General features: G+C 39.7%; 1 protein-coding gene and 1 long non-coding RNA gene across 6 annotated transcripts in view; one reads left to right on the top strand and one right to left on the bottom strand.

Annotated features, from left to right (window-relative positions):
- The window catches only part of LOC143656905 (uncharacterized), a 142882-nt gene extending 141511 nt beyond the window's left edge, over positions 1 to 1371 (bottom strand). For all 5 annotated transcript variants that reach the window (XR_013162625.1, XR_013162623.1, XR_013162624.1 and 2 more), the window contains exon 1: positions 1130 to 1371. This is a non-coding gene — a long non-coding RNA (uncharacterized LOC143656905). The remainder of the gene's footprint in view (positions 1 to 1129) is intronic.
- The window catches only part of LOC143656898 (uncharacterized), a 76642-nt gene continuing 60457 nt past the window's right edge, over positions 1337 to 17521 (top strand). The window contains 1 exon segment of the mRNA XM_077128645.1: positions 1337 to 1640. The gene's annotated coding sequence lies outside the window, so the exon portion shown is untranslated.

The following is a 17521-nucleotide window of genomic DNA, read 5'->3' as shown; positions in this document are numbered from 1 at the left end:
GAATCATCTTCTTCCTTGTGACTGGATGAGACAAAAAGGTACACATTTCCCAAGGCCTCCTTCAGGCCAGACTCAAGCAGTTTTGCAACACTTGAGTCTTTTCAGGACATCAGGTGCCTCTTCCCAGACACAGCTTTGCTATATCTCTGCAGCCGGCATGTGACCTCTGTCTCATCTTTGCCCCACACCCAGTGCCTGGGGATGCTGAGTTTTGAGCCCTGGATCTGGATGGGCCATTCTCCTAGGAGATCCCTAACCACCAGTCTTCTCGTTTGAGCCAGGGGCTGCTGCAGAGCTGAGATCTGTCCAAGGAGTCTCTAAACAGAGTTCTGGCCCAGATCATATGGGCTACTCAGCTCCTTCCTGGAGCTCACTTCCCAGTCACTGCTGAGGTAGGGGACTATCGGCAGGGGTAGGGAGAGATCTGGGGTCTCCTTCTTTTCCATCTGCATTCTCATGCATGATGGCTCAGCCACTGGCCTTCAACACCCAGTCTTTTAAGGCAGCAATCACTGTCCACCTGGCTCCAGCTCCACAAGATGCCCTCTTTTTTACCCTCATGGGTTTATGCTTTTATAAAAGCCCTTTCCTATCATATTAGAGGGGTCTCAGAAGGAAAAAGAAGTAAATCTGCCATATTTAACAAAAGGTCTTCTATGAAATTCTACACTTTGCCAGGGTTGAAAAGAGACTTGCCCAACTGGGAAAGCCACTTTGTTGAGGTTTTTACTGGGCCAACAATCTCGGGTGCCTGAGCTTATAGTGCCGGTTTCTCCTGGGTTGGAAAAGTGAATTTCAGGCTTGGGACTGGGTCCATCATATGGCAGTCGCTCACAGCAACTTTTCCAAAATCACGGATGACCACGCTGAGTCTTTTAAAAACAGTTCACGGACTAAGGAGACTGTGCCTGTTGACTCTTCACGACGGATTGGTTCCACGCACCCTATTAATTGGGTTGGCGTTTTACCTACTGTGTTTCATCGAACCTACAATTCCATCAGTTTTAGTATGCACTATTGTTTCCTGAGTCACTAGGAAAGAGAAAATGCTGCCAATTCAACAAGAACACACCATTCATTAAACCGCATCCTGGCTTTCAGAATTGTTAAAATGCAAAAAAAAATGTACCTTAAAATCGATGAAATATGGTGGTTCTTGCCTTATTTTTCTCATGGTGATAATTTAAGAAGATAGGCTTCTGCGGCTAAGTGGGTTTCCTGGGCCAGGGAAGTGAGCCACTGAGCTTTTCCTCACCTCATCAGCGAGTGAGACGATACCGGAAGTGCGTTCCTTCTTCTATCACGGCGCCTGAATAAGGGCTTACTATCGCGAGAATTCCTTGCTCCCGGGAGCTTCTGCCAGCTCTCAGATCGCGTGAGCGCGCAAAGGGAGCAGCAGCTTGCGGGGGCGCGAGAGGGCCGCGATGGACACAAGATGGCGACGATGGCAATAGTTTTCGTAAGTGGGTTCGCCGTTCCAGCCGGGCGCCCATCAGTTAGCGGGAACGGTTCGCTGACCTGGGACACGGAGGGCCTCCCAGAGACAGGCGGCAGCCTCCTAATCTTGCGTGAGCCAACGCCGCCCTTTGTCTTGGGAAGGGGGAGGGAGTGCCCTGGCAGCGCCTGCCCGCGGCTAACAGGTAAATGAAAACCAACTTGTAGAGATGTTGTTATTCTCATAAAAATGCATTAAGATTTCAGAAGGATATTAAGAAAATTGTGAGCAGCCTCTTGGATATTCTAGGTGATTGAAGGTCCTTTTATAGGTCTGTTGGATTGATAGTTCAATTCTTTCTCATGGTTCTTATTTATTTGTATACATGTTTCTAATTTGATAAAAACTTCCTGAAGGGGAGTTAACCCTTCTTTGAAAGTATGGAAGGCTTATCTGGCCATAGTAAATCTCACTTGAAACCTTAGTGTACATCAGACAAAATCCTATGTACTTAGAATGTACGTACTGATGCATTGTTTCACAAAATATAATATAGGAGATAGTCGTAATTAACATTCACTTGCCCAATTTCGGTGCCCCTTCTATCTCCTGATAATCTATGCTCTCGAAATTAACTGTCAGAGTTTGTTTATTATAGCTAGTTCATAATAGTGAAGCCATACAATATTTGTTATTTTCTTTCTGGCTTATTTGGCTCAACCTAATGTCATCAAAGATCATCCACATTGTTGCATACATCATCACTTCATTCCTGCTGACCGTTGCTTGTATATACCAGTTTGTTTATTTACTCTCCAGTTGATGGACGTTTGGACAGTTTCCATCTATTTCGATAATCACAATTAATGCTGCTAGAAACATCGGTATGCAGATGTCTATCTGTCTTTGCTTTCAGTTCATCCTAGAATATACCTAGTGTAAGGAGCACGCTAAGTAGACTAGCCAATGGTAAACTGGGGGAGGGACTCCTTTGGGTTGGGGCAAAGATCAAAGGAGCCTGTGCGCCCATACTTTAGGATGGTTTGCTCAGTCTTCCTAGCACAAGTGTTCCCAGCTTAAGTGTTATTAGCTGAAGTTAGTTCTAAGTATGTTCACACAGTATGGCAGAAGCTCTTTTATTTCTTTCTCATGAGAAAGGGCACACAAGAACAAGTGACAAGCGAGTGCAAAGTATGGGAGCGCAGGCTCCTTTATCTTTGTCCCTAATGCAAAGGAGTCCCTCCCCAGGTTCACCAGTGGCTGGCTACTTAGGAGTTACAATCTAGTCTTGGAAACTAGTCAATTAAAAAGTGAGTTTTCTACGCCTTATTATCATAATTTTCATTTATTTTTGACCAATCACAGATGAGGGTATGTTGAATCCTTCATTATCATATGTTCTTTCGGGGGATGTGGGCCAGATTAGAAGGTTGAGACTTAAGTTACTTCCTTATTTAAGTAGAAGGAGTCCACCGTCCCTTACACTAGTAATGGAATTGCTGGCTTATTATGACAGTTTACACTTAGCTTCCTGAGGAATGACCAAACTGCCTTTTAGAGTGGCTGCACCATTTTAGATTCCCACCAATAGTGAATACCTATTTCTCCACGTGCTTTACAACACTTGTAGTTTTCGTTTATTTGATAATGGCCATTCCAGTATATGTGAAATCATATTTCAACATCATTTTGATATGTATTTCCCTGACAGCTAGTGAAGTTGGGCATCTTTTCATATGCTTTTTAGCCATTTGTATTTCCTCTTTGGAAAAGTATCTATGTCTTGAGCCCATTTCATCCATGCAAATTTTATTGAGATGTATTCATATACCATAGAATGCATCCAAAGTATACAGTCAATGTCTCACAGTATCATCATCTAGTTAGGCAATCATCATCACATTCAATTTTTAACCATTTTTATTGCTCCAAAATAAAAAAATAATAAACAAAAAAAGAAAGCCCCTTTGTATTTCCTCTTTGGAAAAGTGTCTCTGTCTTTTGCCCATTTTTAAATTGGGTTGTTTGTCTTTTTGTTGTTGAATTGTAGGATTTCTTTATATATTCTGGTTATTAAAACCTTATCACATAGGTAGTTTCCTAATGTTTTCTTCCATTGAATTGACTGCCTTTTACTTTCTTGACATAGTACTTTGATGCACAGAAATGTTCAATTTTGAGGATATCCCATTTATCCATTTCTTTTTTTTTCTTTTAGAGCAACTCAGCAAAATAAAATTCCAGTTTAATGTTGGACAACATTGTTTCACACATACATTAAACATTTAAAAAAAAGAAAAACAGTAACTTCATAGGCAAAAAAGAAAGAAAGGAAAAGAACCTTTATCTTTGGTCTTTTTAACATCTCATACAAAGAAACTACTTACATACACAAAAAAAGTTACTGGAATGCTTGGAATAAGATTGTATTTTTTTGTTGTTTTTGCTTTTTTTTTTTACAAGTTTTTTTTCTTCTTTGAGATTATAATGAACATGGCCAACCACAAGCAAAGTCAGAAGTAGAACAGAGAATGCCCCAAAGGGTGATTTGGTCTTCCAAGGTCATTGAAAATGGCTGACCCCCAACAATATGTGCAAAAATATAAAAGGTAAATAAAAATACAGACAGCTTTCCTTTTTAAAGTACTTTAAGTAAAAAGCAGGGCCTTGGACATTTTGGTTCTTTTTTCTTCCCCTATTGCAAATTCACACTGTGGTTTTGGTTGGGTGGAGATCGCATATCATCTGGGGTGGCACTGCCCACAGTCGGTGGGTGGGCCTCTCTGCTTGAAGGTGAGCACGTTTAGATTCTGAGATGGGAAGTGAAGGGTGAATCAGTAATGTGGCCTTTTTTTTTTTCAAGTTTAATGCCTTTTTTGCTATCTAGTCATCTTCATTGGTCTTCTATTTCCTTGTGTCCACTTCATCATCTCATCGTCTTCAGCTCCGTGTTTGCCCATAGCTGCCTCAGCATCCTCATGTTCCTCTCCATCTTCTTCCTCACCATCTTCTTCTTCTCACTCCTCCCCTTCCTCCCACCTTCCTCCTCTTCTTCATCTACCTCATTGTCAGCCTCCTGTTACCCATTTTCCTCATTTGTGTTCCCATTAGCAGGTGCATCTCTTCAGTTCTCCGCCTTCTCCACAAGTTCCTTCTTCTCCTTTAAGTCCTTGGTGGTAATTTCAGAGCTGGTATCCGCGGCCACGTCTAATATGATAGGACATGCTGGTGATCCAATGCAATGGATTAAAAAGAAAGTAAGGGTTCAAGGACTCTGGGTATAAAGCTGCCACAGTCCGTGGCAGTGGAGTGCATCAGAGGTAGCTGCAGCGAGCAGGCGATCAGGCCAGGAACAATGCAAAGATGACTTTTCCTATCAGCCAGTGGGGAACTCATGTGGTGCCAGAACCTTTAATATAGATTAGTTGGCAGCGCTTATCCTCCCTTACCCAGACACAACTGAGCACAGGGAGCAGGTGCACTCTGATTAGCTAGTTCCAAACAATGGGCAAGTGTGCTTAAAGTGGCAGTACCTCAGCACAGCCTGTGCTGCACAATCGTGGGCCACGCTGTCCTATCCATTTCTTCTTTCCTTGCATTTGCATTGGGTGTAAGGTCTAGGAAAGCTCCTCCTACCACAATAACTTTAAGATAATTCTTCTAAGAGTTTTATGGTCCTAGCTCTAATATTTTAAGTCTTTGATCCATGTTGAGTTAACTTCTGTATAATATATGAGATAGGGATTCTCTTTCATTCTTTTAGATATGGATTCAGTTCTCCTAGCACCATTTGTTGAAGAGGCTGTCTGCCCCAGGTACATGGATTCAGCTGCCTAATCAGAAGTTAACTGGCCTGAGAAGAGAGGGTCTTTTTCAGAATTTTCAATTCAAGTCTGTTGGCCACTATAACAGACCTTAGGCCAGTACCATGCTGTTTTGATCACTGTAACTTTGTAATATGCTTTAAAGTCAGGAAATGTGAGACCTCCAACTTCATTTTCTCTTTCTCAAGATGGTTTTATCTCTTTGGGGCAACTTGCCCTTCCAAAAAAAAAATTTTTTTTTTTACATAGATAGGCACCAGGAATCGAACCTGGGTCTCTGACATGGCAGGTGAGAACTCTGACATGGCAGGTGAGAACTCTGCCTGCTGAGCCACCATGGCCCGCCCTACAAATAAATTTGATTATTGGTTTTTCTATATCTGCAAAGCAGACTTTGGGAATATGAGTTCTATGCATTGAATTTGAATTTCAGTAGAATTGGCATTTTAATGACATTTAGCCTTCCACTCCATGACCATGGAATGTCTTTCCATTTATTTAGGTGTTCTTTGACTTTTTTCAGCAATGTTTTATAGTTTTCTATATACAGCTGCTTTACATATTTGTTAAGTTTGTTCCTAGATATTTCATTTTTTCAATTGCTTTTTTATTTTATTTTATATTTTATCATCACAATTGGCTGTTTTTTCTTTTTTTCTGAAAAATAACATATACAAAAATGCAATAAATTTCAAAGCGCATCACAACAATAAGTTGTAGCACGCATTTCCGAATTTGGTACTGGGTACAATTCCACAATTTTAATTTTTACTTCCAGCTGCTCTAAGATGCTGAAGACTAAAAGAAATGTCAATATAGTGATTCAGCAATCATACTCATTTGTTAAACCGTACTTTCTCTGTATAACTCCATCATCACCATCTTTCTCCCACTGTGTAGGGATGCTTGGGCTATGCCCATTTTAACTTTTTCATGTTGGAAGGAACTGTCAATAATGGGGGATAGGGTAATAGAAGTAGTTGTTCTGGAGAGGGTGGACCCTCTGCATTTTAGGACATGCCTGGTCTAGGGACTAACCTGGAGAGTGTAGGTTTCTGGAAAGTAACCTAGTGCATGGAACCTTTGTAGAATCTTATATAATACCCTAGGTGTTTTTTTGGAATTGGCAGGAATGGTTTTCGTTGAGGTTTGGCAAGCTATGATAGGTAGCAATGTCTAACTAAGGCTTGTAAGAGTGACCTCCAGAGTAGCCTCTTGACTTTGCTTGAACTTTCTCAGCCACCGATACATTGTTATACTTCTTTTCCCCCTTTTGGTCAGGATGGCATTGTTGATCCCATGGTACCAGGGCCAGGCTCATATCTGGGAGTCATCTCCTATGCCACCAGGGAGACTTTTACCTCTAGATATTATGACCTTGTAGGGGGAAGGGCAGTCACTTCACTTGGGAAGTTGGGCTTACAGAGAGGTCACATCTGAACAGTCTGTTTGGGTTGTCTAAATGGTCTATCCAGACAGGTTGAGTTAGATTATGTGTACAGAAACTTTAGGTTCAGGGCAAAATAAACCTTTCTTCCTTTAGTCTCAAAGAGTAGGTGAACTTCTAAGATACAATGTCTTCCTTATCCCTGTTTTCTGAATTACCTTAATCCCAACCTGATTGGCTTCATTCTTACCTCTAAATACCAGGTTCTGTATATATAAAACAGCCTCTCAAAATCCAGAAATAACAAGTACCACTAAATGTGACTGCTGTAAGAGCTTACAATCTAGGCCTCACTTTACTTGTAAGTATTTTCTAAATAAGATCATACAATATTTGCTCTTTTGTTTCTGACTTATTTTGCCACACCAAGTGTCCCACAAGTTCATTCACATTTCATGCCTCAGAACTTCGTTCCTTTTTAACACAGTGCAATATTCAATCATACATATACACCAACATTCGCCACTCTACTTCTCAGTCAGTGCATCTTTCAGCTACTTCCTTTTCCTGAGCCTCATGTATAAAGTCCACAGTCAACAGTCCATCAACACTCTCAATTTTAGATAATTTTGTTGTTCCCAAGAGAAGATAACCAGTAAAGACAACCTCACCAAAAAGGAAATCCAAACCTTCCCTTAACTCTTGCTCTTCACTCAATTATTTACCCGTTATTGTTGTAGTACTGTTAAACATAGATCATAGCATACAGTAGCAGTTTCCCCCATATCCTGAACTTACACACTCTTTGTATACCTTTGCAGTAATTATTTATTGTATAAATTTATTATAGAAATTTATTTATATACTTACATATATAACAAGCATTTTTATTTGTGGTGTTAATTGGTTGGATACATGAGTCTATATCACCCCTTTCAATCATATTCACCTTCAGTATGGTAATATTACTTATAGACCCACTAGTGAACTGCCTTCACTTATATCTGTTCCATTACAACTAAGTTCAACCTCATTAGCTAACTGTTCACGCATCTCTAGCTTTTGTGTATCTCTAGGTCCCTTATATTCTGTATTATAAGCCTCTGATTTTAACTTTGCCATAGTCCTAAAAGTGGAGTCATATAGTATCTGTCCTTTTGTGTCTGGCATATTTCACTCAGCATTATGGCCTCAAGGCTCATCCATATTGTTATGTGCTTCAGAAAGTCATTTCATCTTACTGCTGCATAATATTCCATCATTTGTAAATATCACATTTAGTTAATCCATTCATCTGTGATGGGCACTTGGGTTGTTTCCATATTTTGTTCATTGTTAATAATGCTCCTATGAACATCATTGTGTAAATGTCTGTGTCACTGCTTTCAACTCTTCTGGGTATATACCGTGTAGTGGTGTTGCCAGGTCATAGGACGACTTGATATTTAGTTTTCTGAGGAACTGCCAGACTATCTTTCATAGCAGCTGTACCAGTAAACATTTCCACCAGCAGTGCATAAGTGTCCCAATTTCTCCACCTCCTCTCCAACATTTGTAGTTTCCTGTTTGTTTAATAGCAGACATTCTTATAGGTGTGGGATGGTATCGCATTGTAGTCTTGATCTGCATTTCCCTAATAGCTAATGCAAATGTGCATCTCTTCATGTACTTTTTAGCCATGTGTGTTTGCTCTACAGAAAAATGCCTATTCATATCTTCAGCCCATTTTGTAATTGGGTTGTTTGTTTTTTTTTGTCATTGAGTTGTATGATTTCCCTATTTATACACGATATCAAAACTTTATCTGATGTGTGATTTCCAAATTGTTTCTCTGATTGAGTTGGCTGCCTCTTCACTTATTTTAGCAAAGTCTTTTGCGGCACAAAAGCATTTGATTTTGAGGAGTTCCCATTTATCTATTTTTTTCTTTTGTTACTTGTGCTTGGAGTATGAAGTTTAGGAAGCTACCCTCCTATTACTAGATCTTGAAGATGTTTCCTTACATTTTCTTGTAGGAGTTTTATCGTATTGGTTCTTATATTTAAGTGTTTGATCCAATTTGAATTAATTTCTATATAGAGCATAAAGTAGGGTCCTCTTTCATTCTTTTGGCTATTGATATCCAGCTCTCCCATGCCCATTTATTGAAAGGACAGTTTGTCCCAGTTCAGTGGATTTGGGTACCTTGTCAAAGATCAGTTGATCATGGATTTGGTGGTCTGTTTCTGCACTCTAAATTGTATTCCACTAGTCAATACTTCTCTCTTTGTGAAAGTACCATGCTGTTGTGACCACTGGGGCTAAGTTTTAAAACCAGGCAGTGTTCATCCTCCCACTTCATCCTTAATTTTTAGGAAGCTTTTGGCTATTCACGGTCTCTTTCCTTTCTAGATGAATTTGGTAACTAGTTTTTCCAAGTCTCCAAAGTAGGTTGTTGGAATTTTGATTGGTACTGCATTGAATCTATAGATCAATTTGGGTAGGAGTCTCATCTTAACTACATTTAACCTTCCTATCCATGAGCATGAAATGTCTTTGCACTTATTTAGATCTTTGATTTCTTTTAACAATGTTAAGTAGTTTTCTGTGTACAAGTCTTTACATCCCTAGTTAAGTTCATTCCTAGATACTTGATTCTTATAGTTGCTATTTTGAATGGAATTTTTTCCTTAATTGACCCCTTAGTTAAGTCTTTGCTTGTGCATACAAACATTACTGATTTTTGCTCATTAAGTTTATATCCCGCCATCTTGCTGAATTTGTTTATTAACTCAAGTAACTTTGTTGTAGATTTTTCAGGAGTTTCCAAATATAGTATCATGTCATCTGCAAATAATGAACATTTTCCTTTTTTGTTTCTGATTGTATGCCTTTTCTTTTTCCTGCCTGATTTGCTATAGCTAGAACTTCTAGTACAGTAATAGTGGTGACAGAGCCATCCTTGTCTCATTCCTGATCTTAGGGGTAAGCTTTCAGTCTCTCTCCATTGAGTATAATGCTAGCTATGGGTTTTTCATGTATGCCCTTTATCATATTGAGGAAGTTACCTTTGATTCCTATCTTTTGAAGTGTTTTTATTAGAAAAGGATGTTGAATTTTGTTGAGTGTTTTTTCAGCATCAATCAAGATGGTCATATGATTTTTCCCTTTCAATTTGTTAATATGCTATATTACACTAACTGATTTTTTCATGTGTTGGATTCGATTTGCTAGTATCTTGTTGAGAATTTTTGCATCTATGTTCATTAGGGAGATAATCTGTAGTTTTTATTTCTTGTAATATGTTTACCTGGTTCTGGTGTTAAAGTGATGTTAGCATCTTAAAATGAGTTAGGTGGTGTTCCTTTCCCCTCAATTTTTTGGAAAAGTTTGAGCAGGATTGGTGTTAGTTTTTTTTTTGTTTTTTTTTTTTTTCGGAATGTTTGATAAAATTCCCCTGTAAAGCAGTCTCACCCTGGGCTTTTCTTTCCAAGAATATTTTCGATGAGTGATTGAATCTCTTTACCTTTGATTGGTTTGTTGAAATCTGTTTCTTCTTGTCAGTATGTTTCTTCTTGTTTGTATGTTTCCAAGTATTTGTCCATTTCATATGTTGTATAGTTTGTTTTTGTATAGTTGTTCATAGTATCCTCTTAAGATTTTTTTTTTATTTCTTTGCAGTTTATGGTAACAACTCCCCTCTCATTTCTTATTTTGATTATTTGCTTCCTCTCTCTTTTCTTGTAAAGCCGGTCTCTTGTTGACCAATTTTCTCAGCATTTGTTTTTGAAAATTTTAATCTCCCCTCACTTTTGAAGAACCAGTTGGGTAGGTGCAGAATTCTTGGCTGGAAATCTTTAGAATCTTAAATATATCATACCACTACCTTCTTGTGTCCATAGTGGCAGTTGAGTAGTCCGAACTCAGTCTTATATGCTTTCCCTTGTATGTAGTAGATTGTTTTTGTTGTTGTTGTTGTTTTGTTTTGATTTTTTCCCCTTTCAGAATTTTCTGCTTCTCTTCAACATTTGACAGACTGATTAGTATGTGTTTTGGGGTAGGCCTATTTGGATTTATTCTATTTTGAGTTCATTGGGCTTCTTTGACTTGCACATTTATGTCTTTTGTAAGTGTTGGGAAGTTTCCCCCCATTATCTCCTCAACTAATCTTCCTAGCCCTTTTTACTCTTCTTTTCTTCTTCTGGGACACCGATGATTCTTATATTTGTATGCTTTGCTTTGTCCATCATTTCCCTGAGATCCAGTTCAAATTTTTCCATCTTTTTTGCAACTTGCTCTTTTGTGTCTTCGAAATTTGTTGTCCTGTCCTCTAGTTCACTCATTCTTTCTTCTATCTCTTCCAATCTGCTCTTGTTTGTCTCTCATATAGCTTTTATTTTGTCTACAGCAACTTTTATCTCTACGATATCTGCTATTTTTCTATTTTTTTAAATTCCTCTTCATGCTCTTCTAATGTTATCTTGGTCTCCTTTATGTCATTAGCCATTCCATTGATTTTATTTCGTAGAGTTATATGAACATCTTTGATTAGTTGTTTCAAAGTCTTTGTCTTTGGTATTTTGCATCTTCTTATGCTTAGTGATCTTCTGTTGCCTTTGAGGCGTGTAAATATCTTGAATTACTTTGAAGTTTATTTCTTTCAGTAATTTAAAGCTTTGTATTTGTGGGATGGATGTGGAGTAGAATGTGGGTTGTGGCGCAGGGCACAGCAGTGTGATGACAGATTGTTGTGCAGGTATATGCATGGATTGGGGACATTACACTGGTGCCTGTGATCATGGGGTTGTGGAAGTGAGGACTGGGAGCTGTGGGGGTGAGGTGCAGTTCAGCAAACCTTGGAGGACAAGAACAGGGTGCAGTTGTGGAATATAGAGATAGGCCATGGTGTATCGTGGATGAGGATGCTGTACATATTTGCAGGGTCTCATACATAAGCAGGATGCAGGTTGGTGCATGGAACATGTAGCTTGTGGGTTTCAGGGTGAGGGGTGTAGGGCACAGAAGTCAGGGTACAGGGAGAGTAGGGTGTGAATGTGTCCTTGCGCAGGGTTAGGTGTCTCGGGGGCTGGGGTGCAAATGTGTGATTGTGTAGGGACAGGGCATAGGTTGTGAGGTTGCAGGACATGGGTCATAAGTGGATGATGTCAGGTGAGTGGATCCCTGGCACAGGTGTTCATATGCATGTAGGTTGGGGTATAGGTACATGTGTGTTCAAGGCGGAGGCTTTGTGGCACATATGCCCATGTGAGCACTTGCCAGGTGTGGAAGAAGGGCACTTGTGCCTGGGGCTGGGGCAAGACTGAGCATGAGTGTTGGGTAAGGGAAGTGGAATGCAGTTGTCAGAAGGTCAGTACATGGATACATGGGTTTCTGGCAGGGAGGTTGTGGCTGTACACATGCATGGGTCTTGGGGATGGGGCCATTCTGTGTGTGGGTCTGGGGGTCAGGGCTTTTCTGTGTGCAGTGCGCAGCGCTCAGGTTGGGGTGGGGTTGCACCTTGTGTAGGATGGGGGTGGGGGTGGCCCAGATGCACATGGTAGTGCTTACCCAGAGCTGGGGGCTATGCTGGGAATGGGTACTTGCATGTGCACTGGTCTGGGTGCACCAGATATTGATGTACATGTGCACAAAGCACAGACGGGTGGGGCAGGGTTGACCAACTCTCTGGGCTGGGTGTCGCCAGGGTATGAAGGTGAATACCTGCAGTGTGAATGTACAGATGACTGCCTGCAGGGGGTAGGAAGGGTGCGGTGGGTGTCAAGGGACTTGATGCAGGTGAGTGGGTCTTGGTAGGGGCAGGGTGAGCCTGTGCCTGGGTGAGAGAAGTGGGTCAGGCTGGAACAGGCATGTGTGCATGCGTGGTATGGGGTGGTGAGGCAGGGATGTGCAGGGATAGGGTACTTAGCGCTCAGTTGGGCAGGTGATGGGATTCAGGTGCATGGAATGGGGGGGAATTGTGGGTCATGGGGGCAGGGCCGCATGCATGAGTGTAGTGCCTTCAAGGAATGTGGCTTGGCTTACTTCTATCCCTGTATGTGCACTCCTAAGGACTCAGGGCCTCCCTTTGGAAAAGGGCAGGTTAGGCTGTGTGCACTAGCTGGATGGTCTCCAGTTCTCTGCGTCTCAGTTCTTCAGCTTTTACAACCTGGGCTTCCTTATGTGGTGTAGAAGACCCTCCCAGGTCACTTACACCCTGGAATTGCTGTCCCGGTCATTTTTCTGCCATTTCTGAAGCCAGGGTGAACTCAACTCATCCTATTCTACCATCTTCCTAGGACTTCTCTCTTTTAGTTGCTTCTGTAATCGAATTTTTTTCTTGATAGCCTCAGATCAGTCATTACTCCTGTATAGAAACCCCATTGATTATTATGTGTTGATCATGTATCCCACCACTTTATGGAACTTGTTTATTGGCTCAAGTAGCATGATTGTTGTTGTTTTTTTTTCCAGAATTTCCTGTTGTAAGAACATGTCATCTGCAAATAGTGAATATTTTACTTCTTCCTTTCCAATTTGGATGCCTTTTATTTCTTTTTCTTGCCTAATTTCCCTAGCTAGAACTTCCAGCATAATGTTGAGTAACAATGGTGAGAATGGGCATCCTTGTCTTTTTCCAGATCTTAGAGGGAATGCTTGCAATGTTAGTGTGGGTTTTTCATATCTGCCCTTTATCATATTGAGGAAATTTCCTTCTTTTGAGGTATTTTTTTTATCAAGAAAGGATGTTTGATTTTGTCTAATGCCTTTTCCACATCAATCAAGATGATTCTGTGATCTTCCCCATTCAATTTGTTATTGTGGTGATTACATTAATTGGTTTTCTTATGTTGAACCTCCCTTGTATACCTGGGGTAAAACCCACTTGATCATGGTTTATAATTATTTTAATGTGCTGCTGGATTCACTTTGCAAGTATTCTAAATTGAGTATTTTTGAATCTATATGCATTAGAGAGATTGTTCTGAAGTTTTAGTTTTCTTGTTTTTTTTTTTTTGTCTGGCTTTGGTATACAAGTTTTCATATGTTGTGTTTTCATTTGCCTCAGGCTACTTCCTTATGTGATTTTCTTGTGTTGAACCTCCCTTACGTACCTCAGTTAAAACCCACTTGATCATGGTGTATAGTTCTTTTAATGTACTGCTGGATTTGAATTGCAAGTATTTTGATGATGATTTTTTTCATCTGTGTTCATTAGAGAGATTGTTTTAAAGTGTTTTTCTTCTAGTATTTTTGTCTGACTTTGGTAGATAAGTTTTAATGTTATGTTCTCATTTTCATTTTTCTCAAGATATTTACTGATTCCTGTTGTAATTTCTCCAGTTACCCACTGTTTGTTTAAGAGTGCCTTGTTTAGCCTCCATAAATGTGTGAATTTTCCAGTCTTCTTCCTGTTACTGATTTCCAGTTTCATTCCATTTTGATCAGAGAAAAGTGCTTTATATAATTTCAATCTTTTAAAATTTATTGCAACCTGATTTTTGACCCAACATGTTGTCTGTACTGGAGAATGACCCATAAGCACTTGAGAAGAATGCATATCCTACTGTTTTGAGGTGCAGTGTTCTGTAAATGTCTGTTAAGTCTAGTTCATTTATCATATTGTTTAAGATCTCTGTTTCCTTATCAGTCCTCTGTCTAGATGTTCTATCCGTTGGTGAGTGTGGAGTATTGAAGTTTCCACCTCCTGTTGTAGAAGTGTTTACTTCTCCCTTCAATATTAACAGTGTTTACCACATATATTATTGGGCATCCTGGCAAGGTACATAAATATGATTGATCTTTATAATTGGTCATTGCCTCTTTTATTAATATATAGGGTCCTTCTTTGTCTCTTTTGACATTGTTGAATTTAAAATATATTTTGTATGATATTAGTATAACTGTTCCAGATTTTTTTTTTCATTGCTGGTTGCATGAATATCTTTTTCCAGCCATTCATAGTTCTTTTTTTTTCTTTTTGGTATAAATATTCTGTATCTGGGTTTTAGTCTGTTACAAACAAATAAATCCTAACTCAGCCATCACTACCAGTTGAGGCAGTGTCAATATGCAGCATCCATATGATGAAACTGAGAAGTGCCTAAAACTTAAAGGCCCTAGCCTTACTATGTGATGCATTTCCCTCTCTTTCCTCCATTTTGTAGGTCCCTTCCTTCCCGTTTCACAAGGAAAATTTGAAATTTTGTTAAAAAGTTGATCAGAGTCACACTATTATTTTTTTACCCCTTACACTCCCTCTCATTGATCACTAGTATTACAATTTTTTTTTTACCCCTTCCTCCTCCCCATTATTTCTTTATTTTTTGTCATTATGTTTTTACTTATCTGTCCATACCCTGGATAAAAGGAGCATCAGATGCAAGGTTTTCACCATCACATGGTCACATTGTATAATCTGTATAGTTATATAATTGTCTTCAAGAATCAAGGCTACTGGAATATAATTCAACTGTTTCAGGTATTTCCCTCTAGCCATTCCAGTACATCATAAACTAAAAACAGCTGTCTAGTTAATGCATAAGAATAACCTCCAGAATAACCTCTTGACTCTGAAGTCTCTTAGCCACTGAAACTTTATTTTCTCTCATTTCTCTCTTCTCCCTTTTGGTCAAGAAGATATTCTCAATCCTACGATGCCAGGTCCTGGCTCATCCTGGGAGTTCTGTCCCACATTGTCAGGGAGATTTACACTCCTGGGAGTCATGTTCCATGTAGTGGGGAGGGCAGTGAAATTCACCTGCTGAGTTGGCTTAGAGAGAGAGGCCACATTTGAGCAACAAAAGAGGTTCTCTGGGAGTGATTGTAAGTAGGCTTAGCTTTTCCTTTGCAGGAATAAGTTTCATAGGGGTGAACCCCAGGATCGAGGGCTCACCCTGTTGAACTTGTTGTCCCCCCTGCATGCAAAAATACGAGAAGTCCCCAAATGGGAAGTTGAATATTTCCTGCTTTCTCCTTAGTCCTCTGAGGGGACTTTGCAAATACTTTTTTCTTCTGTGCCCAGATTTCTGTGAGATGTATCCGGGTATCACACTATCCTGAATGTTCTAGTTTGCTAGCTGCCAGAATGCAAGATACCAGAAACAGAACAGCTTTTAAAGGGGGGAATTTAATAAGCTGTTAGTTTATAGTTCTAAGGCCTAGATAATGTCCCAATTAAAATAAGTCTATAGAATGTCCAATCTAAGGCTCCCAGGGAAAGATGCTTTGGTTCAAGAAGGCTAATGAAGTTCACAGTTTCTCTCTCAAGTGAGAAGGCACATGGCCAACACAGTCAGAGCTTCTCTCTCAGCTGAAAGGGCACATGGTGAACATCTGCTAGATTCCTCCCCTGGCTTCCTGTTTTATGAAGCTCCCTGGGAGACATTTTCCTTCTTTATCTCCAAAGGTAGATCTGCTTGTGGTTATGTCATTCTGCTCTGCCCTCTCTGAATCACTCTAGTTCTCCAAAATGTTTCCTCTTTTATAAGACTTCAGAAATTAATCAAAACCCACCCAAATGGATGGAGACATGCCTCCAGCCAATCCAGTTTAACAACCACTCTTAACTAAATCACATCTCCAGGAAGATGATCTACAAACATACACAGTACTGAATAGGGATTAGAAGAAACGGCTGCCTTTACGAAGTGAGATTAGGATTAAAACATGGCTTTTCTAGAGTACGTACATCCTTTCAAACCAGCACACTGGACAAACCAAAATGATCTAATACCCTGTTCAAAATTCCAAGTAATTATGGTTTTCAAATAAACTGACCATACAAGTTAAATTAGATAATGCGCTACTGAAAATATAAATTTTATACCAAATAATATCACTTACTTTGGTCTCACACAGAAGTTGAAATTTTAAAATATGGACCGTATTCTTTACCCTGTATTCTGTTTTTCCTTAGTCCTATTCAGATCAGCTTCATTCATATCTCTGATCACTTTTTCAACTTTTAAAACAGTTGCTGTATGGGATAATGCTGACTGTCATAGCTTCAGAGTTCTAACTCTGAATCTCAGTTGTCACATAAATACCCAAAGTCAGAGAACATCAGGTTATACACAAATAGATCAGTATCTTAGAATTTAGAAATAACTGTTACAACTGTAGAATCTATGTGACTGTTGTAAGAGTTTACAGTCTAGGATCCTTTACAATAGACTCCAACCTGATAAGCCATGCTCTCATCTTCACTTCTCTGAGTTTTTAGATTATAGTTAGTCCATATGAGTGAGGTGTGGTAATATTTCTCTTTTTGTTTCTGACATTTCACATTTCATTGAGCATACTATCCTTAAGGTTCATTCACCTAACACCTCACAACTTCATTCCTTCCTGCAGCCACTTAGTAGTCCATTGTATGTATATACCACAGTTCCTCCTTCCATTCCTCAGTTGTTTTCCCCCTAGGCCCCTCCATTCATCCTGAATCTGAGCAGTGCTGCCATAAACACCAATATTCAAATGTCCGTTTTGATTCCCACTCACAGTTCCTCCAGGTATATATCTTTCAACAGGGTTGCTGTATCCCCTTTCCGAGCTTTCTGTGGACCCACCACACTGTGCTTCAAGGGTTGCACCTCTCAGTTTCCCTACCAACAATGAATAGGTACATCTTTTTGTCCACATTTTCTCTAGCACTTGTTTTTCTCTGTTCATTTTTAAAGTTTTTCTCACAGATCATACAATCAATGGTTCCTCTATTAAATTATCATCAGGGAATCCCCTGATACCATGTCAAACTTCAGGGACACCTAAATCAATAGGCCATGCTCTCAATCATGAGGCTTGCTCTTGTGATGCTTATGTAGGTAGCATAGGAACTTAGACTACCTATAGGCATGCCTAAGAGTTACTTCTGGAGGGCCTCTATTGTTGCTCAGA

The sequence above is a fragment of the Tamandua tetradactyla genome, chromosome 15 (assembly GCF_023851605.1).
Source record: "Tamandua tetradactyla isolate mTamTet1 chromosome 15, mTamTet1.pri, whole genome shotgun sequence".
NCBI lineage: Eukaryota > Metazoa > Chordata > Mammalia > Pilosa > Myrmecophagidae > Tamandua > Tamandua tetradactyla.
The sequence above is the reverse complement of the archived record's forward strand: the minus strand, read 5'-3'. Positions and strand labels throughout refer to the sequence as shown.